The sequence below is a fragment of the Enhydra lutris genome, unplaced genomic scaffold (genome assembly GCF_002288905.1).
Source record: "Enhydra lutris kenyoni isolate GAN:26980312 unplaced genomic scaffold, ASM228890v2 scaffoldscaffold49, whole genome shotgun sequence".
Classification (NCBI taxonomy): domain Eukaryota; kingdom Metazoa; phylum Chordata; class Mammalia; order Carnivora; family Mustelidae; genus Enhydra; species Enhydra lutris.
Genome location: NW_019154133.1, coordinates 6,133,570 through 6,146,719, shown reverse-complemented (window position 1 = coordinate 6,146,719; position 13,150 = coordinate 6,133,570). Strand labels below are relative to the sequence as shown.

At 36.2% G+C, this 13,150-nt stretch overlaps 1 pseudogene; it reads right to left on the bottom strand.

Moving 5' to 3' along the window:
* Positions 1-4,243: 4,243 nt before the first annotated feature.
* On the bottom strand, positions 4,244-5,456 carry LOC111156783 (annotated as a pseudogene).
* Positions 5,457-13,150: the final 7,694 nt, after the last annotated feature.

Sequence of the window (13,150 nt, the reverse complement as noted above, 5' to 3'; positions counted from 1 at the left end):
AGCTTAGTTCTAAGAACACCACCAAGTTCTCCCAGTAAATATTGAAGAAAAACCACCTCATTTTTCCAAGAGCAAGGCAGGGAAATGTAATCATTTTAAAGATAACAGAGCTCTCTGTTTTTCTTAAGAAGGCCTTCTCATGGGGCATTTGGGTGGCACAGTCAACTAAGCATCTGACTCTTGGTTTTGGCTCAGGTAGTGATCTTAGGGTTGTGAGATTGAATCCCATATTGGGCTCTCCACACTGAGAGTGGAGTCTGCTTGGGATTCTCTCTCCATCTCCCTCTGTCCCTCCCTGCTGCGCTCTCGCTCACTCCCTCTCTAAAATAAAATCAATCTTAAAAACAAACAAACAACAACAACAACAACAACAACAAAACAAGTTCTCCCACAGGGGAAAATAGTTAACTAGAGCTTAAACTGCTGGGGTATTATCACAATCAGACTGACTTGGGAAAAGAGATACACCCATCTCTAGTTCACCCTACCCATTCTGTCCCTCCTAAGGGACGAAGAAAATCTTGGAGAAACTTGTGAAGTCCACCATTCAGAAGCATAGTTTCACTAAAAGACTGACAACTAATCATAGAACTATAGAAATCTTCCAGTCCCCTCATACCTCATTGTCACTTTTCCAATGGCCCATTTAAAACATTTCATTTTACTCAGTGCATCAAGTCTGGCTTTTGAGAAAAAAAAAAATTACAAGGCATAACAAAAGGCAAAACAACAGAATTTGAAGAGACCAAACAACTATCCAAACCAGACATGACAAGGATGTTGCAATTATTGGATGGTGAATTTAAAACAACTATGATGGAATATGCTATGGGCTCTGACATATAATAGACAACATGCAAGAACAAATGAGCAACATAAGCAGAGAGATATACATTCTAAGAAAAAACAGAAATAAATGTTAGAGATTAAAAACACTGAAAGAGAAATGAATACGTTTGATGGGCTTTTTGGTAGACTAGGCACAAGTGAAGAAAAGAATCTCTGAGCTTGATGGTATTTCAATAGAAACCACCAAAACTGAAAGGCAAAGAGAAAAAAAAAGAAGAAAGAAAGAAAGAAACAAAACAAAACAAAAAAAGATGTTCAAAGACAATGGAACAACTTCAAAAACTGGAACATATGTATAATGGGAATACCAGAAAGAGAAGAAAAAGAATATTTGAAAAAAAAACAACTTCTGGGATTTTCCCAAAATTGATGTCAGTCAAACCACAGATTCAAGAATCTCAGAAAACACCAAGCAGAATAAATAAAACAAAACAAAAAACAAGCAAGCAAACAAAAACACTACACTAGGAACATCATTTTCTAACTACAGAAAACCAGGATGAAGACAAAATTTTGAAAGAAGCCAGAGAAGTGAAACACCTTACCTATGCAGAAACAAATATATGAATTACATCTATCATCTCAGAAACTATGTAAGCAAGAACAGAGTGGAATGAAATATTTAAAGTATTTAAAAAAAACTAGAGGGGCACCTGGGTGGCTCAGTGGGTTAAGCCTCTGCCTTCAGCTCAGGTCATGATCTCAGGATCCTGGGATGGAGCCCCGCATCGGGCTCTCTGCTCAGCAGGGAGCCTGCTTCCTCCTCTCTCTCTGCCTGCCTCTCTGCCTACTTGTGATCTCTCTCTGTCAGGTGGGTAAATAAAATCTTTTAAAAAAGAAAAACTAGAATTTTTTACCCTTCATAAGTGGGTGAGAATTTAAGAAAATTTATTGCCGGGGCGCCTGGGGGCTCAGTGAGTTAAAGCCTCTGCCTTCGCCTCGGGTCATGATTCCGGGGTCCTGGGATAGAGCCCCATATCGGGCTCTCTGCTCAGCAGGGAGCCTGCTTCCCTTCCTCTCCGTCTGCCTCTCTGCCTACTTGTAATCTCTGTCTGTCAAATAAACAAATCTTAAAAAAAAAAAAAAAGAAAATTTATTGCCAGTAAACTGGTCATAAAAGAAATGTTAACAGGAATTCTTTAGAGAGAAGGACAATGAGTCAGACATTTGATAATGAGTCAGACATTTCTCTAAGGAAAGGAAGAACATCAAAGGTAAAATAAGTGAAGTTGAAATAATTGTTTTTGATTTTTCTTATTCTTTTTTTTTTTAAAGATTTTATTTATTTATTTGAAACAGAGAGAGAGAGATCACAAGCATGCAGAGAGGCAGGCATAGAGAGAGAGAGGAGAAAGCAGGCTCCCCGCTGAGCAGAGAGCCTGATGCGGGCCTCAATCCCAGGACCCTGAGATCATGACCTGAGCCGAAGGCAGAGGCTTAAACCACTGAGCCACCCAGGCGCCCTGATTTTTCTTATTCTTGAATGATTTAACAGATAGAAGTTTGTTCAAAATAATAACAGCAAAAATGTTGAATACAAAAAAATACATTTTAAATATAAAGACATGTAGAGAATAAAGTTAATGGATAAGAAAAAATATTCCATGTTAACACTAACCAACCCTATAAATGCTACATTCAAAAGAGATTTGCATCCAGATATGATTTCATTATAAAGTAAACAAATAAAAAAATAAAAAAGATTTGAATTTATCTTAAGAAATTAAACGAAAAAGGAAGTAGGAAGTAGTTTATCAATATTTAAGCTGAAATTCATATAGAGACATTAGAAAAATATAAAGACTTTAAAATGTTTATTCATCACATGAGCTTGATTACAGAAAAAGATTAAAACACATAATATTTGAGGGCAGCTGGGTGGCTCAGTGGGTCAAGCCTCTGCCTTCGGCTCAGGTCATGATCTCGGGGTCCTGGGATCAAGCCCCGCATCAGGCTCTCTACTCAGCGGAGAGCCTGCTTCTCTCTCTTTGCCTACTTGTGATCTCTGTCTCACTGTCAAATAAATAAATAAAAATCTTAAAAAAAAAATACTTGAAATAAGACTGAAGACAAAAGCACCCATAAAATGTGATCAAAATAATTATAATGAAAGGTATACAACTCTATGGAAATAAGTATAAAGTGTAGAGGAAATACAGAATTTCCTACTCAATATAAATATCAAAATTAACCATATGTGCAGTGAAAAACATAAATATACCAATTGCTATAGGAGAGAAATATACTTACAAAGCTACCAAGGAAAAAATAACCAGGACACTCATATCACAGTTGGATTCTACTCATTTTCAAATAATCCATTTGAGATTGTTAGATGATAAAGAGTTCTCAAATTCATTTTTTTATTCAACATAATTTTAAAATCAAATCTTAAACACTATACTCAATGATGGGAAATTGAAAGCTTTTTTCTGTGATCAAAAATAAGACAAGGATGCTCAGTTTCACCACTTCTATTTAACATAGTACTGGAAGTCCTAGCCAGAGCATTAGTCAAGAATAAAATAATGGCATCCAAATTGGGAAGAAAGAAGTAAAATTATAAAAAAAAAAAAAAGCCAGGTAATGGCCAGATAGCTCAATGCAAAGTAGCCAAAGGATGAGAACAAGCAATTTATGACCTGCAAATTTAACAAATGCACAAAGATACGTTCAAACTCACTAGTTACATAGGGTAATAAAAAATCAAAATAATAAGGAAGTATCACTTCATTAACATTAGCTTGGCAAATGAAAAATGTGATAACATCTTATGCTAGCAGGAATTTAGGAAACGTGATACTCTCACACTTTCATGATAGAAATGTAAATTGTTACAGACATTGCATCTATTAAATTAAAACATACATATAGCACTGACTTGGGAATTACGGTCCCATGGAAATCTGCTCCATAAAAATAAACAATTTTTTAAAAACTCATTCATTAAATAAGTATATACATTATAGAACTGTGCATGGTGGTCCAAAATGGAAATAGACTTAATGCCCATTATAGTTGAATAACTCATAGTATACTACCCATATTGTGGATAATTGTACAGCCATTAAAAAGAATTACTCTTTCAAAGTTCTTAGAGTCATATATTTTTACATGAGAATTTTAGGATGCAAAAATAGTATAACATGCTCTAATTATCAAAACAAGGCAAGAAAATCCTGTGTCTGTATGTAATTGTATTTTAATATGAATTATACCAGTGATGAAAAGCATGGAAAGATACACAGAAGGGTGTTTTGTTTTGTTTTGTTTTTTAATATTTACAAGGAGTAGCTTTATCAAAAGTGAACTCTCAGAGAGAAGGCAGCATGGAGGGGTCTCTTCAGGATCCAACTCTGGCATATGAAGACAAGGACGTGTAGGCAAGCAGCAGTTACTTAATTTTGCTGAGGGATCTCTGCTGTTCTACATGCTCCACGATCTTCAACTCCTGGTACAGACCCTCCCTTTTGCGCACCATGTTCGTGTACTTCCGGGCCTGGTTCTTGGACTCAGCCTTTTCCCCGAAGTTCAGGCACTCCTTGTCAGTGGTCAGCACCCAGAAGGGGTCTCTGGGAATGGTCTTCCAATGGCTGAACACCAGCTGTGGGCTCTCCAGGCCGCTCGTCGGCTTCCTGATTTCATCCACAAAACAGAAGCTCTTGGCAACAGGCAGCATGGCCTTGATGATGAAACATGTCTGTCCTTTCTTTTATTTCTTCTTGTCTTTGACAAGACAGTATAAACCTAAGAACATCACTGGTGGCCATGATGTCACAAGTGTACATTGCTGCCGTCAGATGCTGAAGTTTCACCGGCAGGACATAGTGACATGCCTTCTTCATGGGTGGTGATAAGCTGTCCTGAGAAGAGTCCCTAGCAGTCAGTGAGCAAAGATTCTCCTTTCTGGGAAGTTTACTTCTCAAGGGCTCAGAGCCACCATCTTGGAGCCCTGGGTTTTCAACTCCACCGGAACATGTTTTTTCTTACCCCTGTCCATCCTGCACCACATCTCTTTGTTCTTGATTGTGTTTATCATTTGGCCCTTGTTCCTCAAATTTGCTTAGGTTCCACTTTTCCAGAAAGAAACAGATGCCCATGAGAGACTCTTTACACATGGGGCCAGAGAGTGTTGCTAGCTGGAAACCACTCATGATGCTGTTGCCCAAATCTTGGTATCCACTGGCCTCTTTTGAAACTCTGATGGCTGGGCCTGTCCATACTGAGTTCTGAAAGAATTCGTTTTTATTAACTAATATGTTGAGCCCACATTTTCTTAGGCCAAACAACCACATTTGGTCAACAGTGTTCCTCCATTTTCTCCCTGTTAGGTATTGCTCTAGCTTTCCTTTGAATTCACAAATTTTCTCTTGGGACTTCTGATGGATCATCTGAGTATGTCTGCCCTCATTCAAATAGGATGTCAACTGCTCCATAGAATGAATCAAACCACTATTTTCTTCCAGAATCTGGGGGACTTCTTCTGGAGTGGTGGGAGGTATAGAAGAGCTCATTAGGCATAGAGTCAGTGAAAGCGACTGCATATCTTTAGGAAGTTTGTCAACAATATGAAAGAAAAATGGCAGTAGAAAAAGACCACAGTTCATAGTTGGACCTTGACTATGGGTCTTTGGAAAGAACATATAAAAAGACAAGTCAAAAGGCTAATATTTGGAATAGATATTTGAAAAACAAATTAGTTAGTTATTAGTGGAAACCATAGAATATATTCAAAATACTTGGCTAAAGAAATTTAACTAAGACCTTAACTTTCACCATGAGAAGCCAAAGTAGCCTTCATGATTGTTACATTTTGGATGCTTTGGGGAGGATAAAGCAAACATGGAGAAGATAAATGGGAAATTAAATTAGAAGATATGGTTGAGTATACATGAACACATACACACACACACACACACACACACAGATATGCATATCTGGAAATAAGAAGACTGAGAGACAAAGTCTTCTAGCTGTAAATATCCTGAAGAAATTAGTCCAAAGCCATAGATTTTAGGAAGATGACTCAGTTGAAAGGTCTCAAAAGGAATCTTCTGATAGTTTTCTCCTCATAGGTAAGGAATGATATGATCTCTGTTAGAAAGATGAACAGCTGAAATGCATCAAGTTTCATCAAATTGCCCAAGTTCATGCAGCTGTAACCAGCAGATATCAGGTCCACGGTCATCTTTGTACCTCTGCTACCACACCATGATGAACTCAATAAAATTTGCATCCTAAAATAGACATTGTCTTCTTTATGTAATTACATATCTCAGTACTTGTTATATGATCTCACAATATTGATCAGGAGGATTACCAAACAGGGACTACTATCCTCAAGAAACCTCCCTATAGATGGAACACTGCTAGCATAGTTACTTTCCTGAGGTATTGAAAATACAGAGGACCTCTGAATGCTGTAAGACCAGGACCTTCTGATGAGATGAACTTCCTGAAATTAGCCTTAACTTTGAGGACCCTAGCTTTAAGACTCTCCAACAATCAACTGGATGCCAGAGATGTGGATTCATTAATTGAGGACCTCTTTCTTTGGCAACTCTGTCTGATACATAAAAACTGAATGATCACAATAAAAAGTGGTATAATTTGGAACTTCAAATTCATGGCTTTCATTGCTCCATTTCTGTATGTAGCTTTTCTCATATTTGCAGAGTAGTATTAATTACTGCTCTGGAAAATGACAATAAGATTCCTGTGGAATTACATTTTTACATCCATGTGAATACCAAAACAAGTCAGTATGATTCATATTCTAACAATGAGTACCACAGGAATTAATAGCAATTGTGTCACTCACTATAGCATGTTGCCAAACAATTATTACATACAGTTGATGAACATTTTAATAAATGCCATCATACTCTGTACTCCATTAAAACAATAGCACTAATAATTAATATTACCATTATTCATAGCTAGTTATAGTTATGGGTATTGTAAGTTCTAGGAAATGACTGGAGAAATAAATGTTCATTTCAATACCATTTGTATTTTCTCTGAAGTATTAAAATGTAATTTGCATAAAACACATGCATCATTTTCAGTGTAACTGTAACTTAAGAGAGCAGCTTTCTCATCTGCTAAAATGATTGGGAAAATGAATGATTTTTTTAAAGAAAGACTAAAACTTCACAGATGAAGACAAATCCCTCATTTTTTACAGCTTGTTTTGTCAAGAAAACATTTAGTATTTGTTTATTGAGTGATAGATGTAATTTGTAGTCAGAATGAGCAGTTAAACAATCCACAAAAAATAGATATTAGATTAAAAAAATCTATCCACTGTATGAAATATTTTTAATTAAATTACTTAGCTTAAGCGATCTAAGATTCTAGAAATTGTCTTCAGGGAAATGTAAACATTAAACTCCTTCAGTCATTAGCATATTAATAAAACAAATTACTTTTTCTGGAACTTCTGACTTTAACAATGTAAAACACAAAACAGGCATGTTTTGATGGTGAGGTAGAAATAAACAGTATATTTATATAAAGAAATTTGGCATATACTCTACAATCCATGATATGCTTAGTTTTATCTAGTCTTACCAATGAAAAAGTGCCACAGAATTGAAACTTCAAAGATAGACACCTAACTCTGCTACCTTTAGTGTTTATGAGAAATCTAGATATATCGCATCAGTTTACCCCCTTCAAACTTGGAAGGGCACCAAGTAATTGCTCTTTCAGAAATATTCCAATATTCTTGCAATACTGTATCTATATTAGAGTTTTAAAGTGGTTTGAAAAGACAATAGTAGGCAACATGCCACAATATGTAACGGGTTTTGTGGCCCAATAAAGCTGGAAAATGCTAATAATATATCCATTGCTGCATTATTAAAGCCAAAAATGAATTCACTAGAATTTTAGCCTACCATAGAAGAAGAAATTAAAACTAGGTGTCCTACAAAATATTCCCCTTTTGATTACTGGCCAGGTTCTTCTGTGGAAAGAACAGGTAACTGGACTCCTTGTAAACACGCTGATAGCTCATCTGCTGGTGTGTAGACTAACAGTATTTGCTAGGATAATCCTGATACATGAAGTGGGTTTTTGGGGAGTTTTTGTTTGTTTTTTTGCAGTGCACATTTCCACAAGTTATTGTGATAAGCATACTTACTGTTCTATATACACTTATACATATGCAAATACACACATTCATTAGGAATATTTGTTCTGAGAAATAGTCTTAACAGATAACAGAATATTAATTCTAAGACAATTCATCTTCACTTTGTAGTATTTGTGATATGGCCAGTTAAGACCAAGAATCCATTTCATGGCCAAAAAAATCTAATGAGAAAAGCTGCAATCCATAATCCAGATCTCATTATCACTTTGCTTTAATCAGATGAGCTGTGATTGACTCTTAAAAAGAGAAGGGGTACTATTAGAATATAATAAAATGGCAAAATGTGTAAATCCATTTGTAGCCATGTTTTCTTCATGGACAGATATCCTGAATTTAGTACATTTATTAGTGGGACAAAAAATATGTCTTGCACTGGATATACAATGAAATGTGACTCTTAAAATTTTTTCAAAATGTACTTATATCCTCCATTTATTCTTTAACAATATATCTGGTACACCATTATCTTTGGGTGAGTCTTTAGTTATTCAGTATGAAGGCTCATTTTCTGAGCTAAAGGTTGGAGTAATAGTATTTATTTGAAATGTAAATGAAGACTTCCACCAAGGAATGTATGTTTCATTTTGCATTTGTCTCTAATCAGAATGTCCTATGAATAATGTAGTTTGGCACCAATATTCTCATTAAGCAAGTTTCCCATTATTGCATTTTCTGATTATAATCTCCTCGTTAAACTTCCTTTGCTATTCCTGCTGATAATCATTTCTATGCTTAGGTCTTCAGTATTAATCTGAACACACACACACACACACACACACACACACACACACACACACAGATAATCTCCTGTAGATGAGAATCAAATTATATTGATGACCAGATGTCCTTTAAAATAAGGGTTGTTATCCATTGTATGTCCAAGAAATGGCATGGAGTTGAATTGTCAGACTGGGCTAAAAGAGAAAATGAGTTGCAAACTAGTCTCAATTTATATCCATCTACGAGGCAATTTCACAATTATACTTGATTGACAGAACTGGCCAAGGAAGAAACAGAATGGTAGAAGAAATGGGACTAACTAGAATCGTTTTGTGTTGTTATTACTGTTTCCTTTTTTTTTTTTCTTTTGCTTTTAGTTAAAGAACCATAGAATTATACAACATTAGAATTTGCAAAGGACTTTGAGAGACCCATATTTTAACCATATAAGACCTCAAAAGATGGGCTTTCCATAACCAGAATATAGATTTCAACTATATAACACTTAAAAAAAAAAAAAAAGGTCTTCAGACTTTTTAGAAGGGAAATTCATATTTTGTCTCCTTGAAACCTTGAAAGAAGAGGTAGTCGAGTTAAGGAGTGATGATAATGAAGTGTCAAAAGTAAGGTAGAAAGAGAGTTCTCGTTCTTACACACATACTTCCTTCCTGAGCTTCCTATAAACTGCATTTGAACCGTATTTGAGATCCTAAGAAAGAATTTATTAATCAGCGAACATTTTCTATTCCTCAACAGAAACAAAGATGCTCACCGTATCCTGTATAAAAATGAATCATATGCTTGTAGCATGGATATGTTAAAGACATAGAAAAGATATAAAATATAGAACAAACTGTGGTTACCTTCAGAGAAGAGATTGAAAAAATGATTTTCATAATGTGGTATAAATATGTCTGTATTATTTAACTACTTTATAATGACCTTATATTTATGATTATAAAAGCAATACATTATTTTCTTCAAGTTTTTATATGCTTAAAACTCCTATTAACTGGACTTTCATCTAAATTAGCACAGATTTCCTAAATTTCCTAATAGATACAATTTTCCACATAAGTCATATTAAATCTTTTGTATGCTCTTCTTGAAAACTTTCCAAGTTTTTTATGTTGTGTTTTATTAACATTGTCCAGAATTAGATATGGTCCTTTTGTAACCATTGCACGAATATTGAATTAATAAGAAGATTATGTATCTCTGTGTGGACTTTAATTTTTTATAAGGAAAATGATATATATTTGGGGCAGATTTTCAAAGGACTGAAGTTGAGAAGATAGTTTTCCACAGAACTTTTTGGCTTAATATAAGTTTAAAAATCACCTGCCAACATTAAGCAGGGCTAGGTTTGGGTGATGTAAGTGCTATTCCATGACTAGAGTATGAAGTGCCTTATATTTCCAGATTTTTCATTTCTAAAGCAGTTGCTATTGAAAAGCACCAGGGTCATACACAGTGTTTGTCATGCTATTATCCTTTTCTGAAAAGGTTTAAAATCTAATACCATTATAGAAACTTACTATTAATATCCTGTTGCTTTATGAAAAACATTGGAGAATATTCATTGTAAGTCATGTCAAAAACATGCAATGAGCACCTATTGTATTCAAGAATCAGGCTTAAGGGTATAAAGAGATAAAAAGATGTTCCTTCATTAATAAAAATATTCACTTATGTGCTAGGAACTTTGCTAAGCTCTTTCAGTAAATTATTTAATCTTTTTTAAGATTTATTTATTTATTTTAGAGAGAGGGAGAGCATGAGGGTTGGGGGGCGGGGTGGAGGGAGAAGCAGAAGGAGAGGGAGAGAGAGAATCCTGAAGCAGACTCTTCACTGAGCACAAAGCCCAACACAGGCCTAGATTCCAGGACCATGAGATCACGACCTGAGCCAAAATCAAGAGTCAGACAGTCAACTGAGGAGCCATGCAGGCACCCCTGAATTATTTAAACTTCATAATGCTGCTCTAAAATAACAAGTTATGTTTACAGATGAGGGAGAAAATTTGGGCTTGGTGAGGTTAAATAATTTGCTCACTTCAAATGGGAGAGTTGATATTTGTAATTAGATTTTGCTGACTCCAAAACCCATCTTTAACTTACATTCCACACATAACTTACATATTTTCAAAGGTCTGTTCATTTGGACATAGGAAATTGCATTTTAAGAATATTTGCCCCCAAGTTCTTAATCCACACAGCATACACCCGTACGCAACACGCAGACCTAACAAATAATACAAAATAGAATGTGCTTACAGTCATATTCATGATACAAATAACTTTAAGAACATAGAAAGGGAGTATTGCTGAGACAATGAAAGAGGTCTTTACAGAGAGTTAAGACTAAAATAATCCTGAAGTAAAATCAGTACCAGGAGAAGCAGGAGTGAGGGGAAGAGTTTTCAGGAAAATGAAATGCTATGAACAATTATGTGAAGGCAGGAAATAGATGAGAGCTCTCATCTCTTTAGTAGACATTTCTGAGCAGTGCTAGGTCATATTTTGGAACTGGCTGCCCCTGACTTTTTATTGGTAGGTGGGAAATTTGCCAAGCGTGTAGGAACAAGTAAAATACTAGTGAAGCCAGAAGTTGATTTCGAAAGAAACAGATTTTTATCTTACTCCCTGTAGGTTGCTATACCAAAATACTACAGACTGGGTAGCTGATAAGTATCAAACCTTTCTTTCTCAGAGTTCTGGAGGCTAGGAAATCCAAAATCACGGTGCCAGAGGATTCAATGTGGTGGCTCATGAGCGCCCACTTCCTGGTTTGTACACAGATGCTTTTCTCCATGTCCTCACAGGTCAGAAGGGGCTATGGGTCTCTCAGGAACTGCCATTACAAAAGCACTCATCCCATTCATGGTCTCATCCACCCTCATGGTCTAACTACTTCTGAAAAACGCTACCTCCTATACCTTTATATTGTGCATGAGGATTTCAACATAGGAATTCTGGGGGCATATAAGCATTTGCACCATAACAGATATCAAGATGGATATTTGCATGCAGGAATTTTATTAGGAAGGGTGTATTTAAGACACACTGATGTGGAGAAAAAAGGCAAGAGAAAAATAATTTCCTTACAATTTACAGCCCATTGACAAGTACTTAGGACAGGGAGATGACCTTCCTCAAAGAGCTTAGCTGCCTCAATGTTAATACTTTGCTAGAGGCATAAGGCACCCTTAGCTTGATATTAGCCAGACTCCAGGATCCTGAAAAACCCCTTGGGAAACTTCCTCTATCTCTACCCTCTCAAGACATAATGAAAGCAATCATCCTCCAAGCATTGGCTCACTGATTTATATCTGAAAGGTCTCGTTACTAAAGTTTTACTAGACAGTAGTAAGTGAACTTTTCCTATCAATAGCTAGCCCCTCAAAGTCCTGGAAATCTTTCTTCCAAATTCCTTAGAGACTTACACTATCCTGAACTCCCTTCCAACTTGAAAGTATATAATCAGTCACTCCTCATAATCCCAGCTCAGTTCTTTCTGCCCATGGGTCCTGTCCCCAAGCTTTAATAAAACCACCCTTTTCGCACCAAAGACACCTCAAGAATTATTTCTTGACTCTTTGCTCCTGAACCCAAACATTTTCAAATTACACTAAAGTACTGAGGCAAGGAGGGAGAAATTGAATTGTAATACAGTTGCAACTAATACCTCAACAAGTAACATATGTTGCACTGAGGTTAGGATGGCCATTTAAACTTGTCCCAAATTGACACAGGATACTCAGGCCATGAACACCAACATTGACTAGTCATTTGAGGCAAACTGCCTCTGAGGAAGAAAAAGAACCTTTATGAGGCAGCACTTTAAGCTGAGGGTAATGCCAAGAGAGGAACCTAACTGTGAGCTATTAGCAGTCAACACTCTTGTCACTGGAAGAATGAATGTCTTGCTCCTAAAGGAGGATCCCTGTGGTATACCATAGCATTGACTGTAGTCTACCCATGTGCCTCTTAGGTCCATGTGCTTTGTGTCATAAGTTTGTCCCATCTGGGAAAGCTCATCCTATACTGTATCTAATCTTTTCTTGGGGCAAGTTATTAAGAGGATGTGTACTAGAAAATTCTGAACCCTAATCACTATGCTCTTTGAAAGCTATAACTACTGTACTTGTACATCTGTCATTATGTAGAGCAGGGAAATGTCAAATGATATATACCAGTAGATCACCTGGGTACCAAACATATTCTTCTTTGACATATTCAAGATTCACCTATGCCCATGAATCCATATACATTACTACTTCAGGCCTCTTTTCTTTTCATGCAATATTTAAGGACCCATGCAATGTGGACTGCCCATCAGGAGGATATATCCTTACCACTGTCTTTCAAAGCACTCTTGAGTTTAGTTGCATTGCAGCAGCAATCATTTTCCGTTTCAACC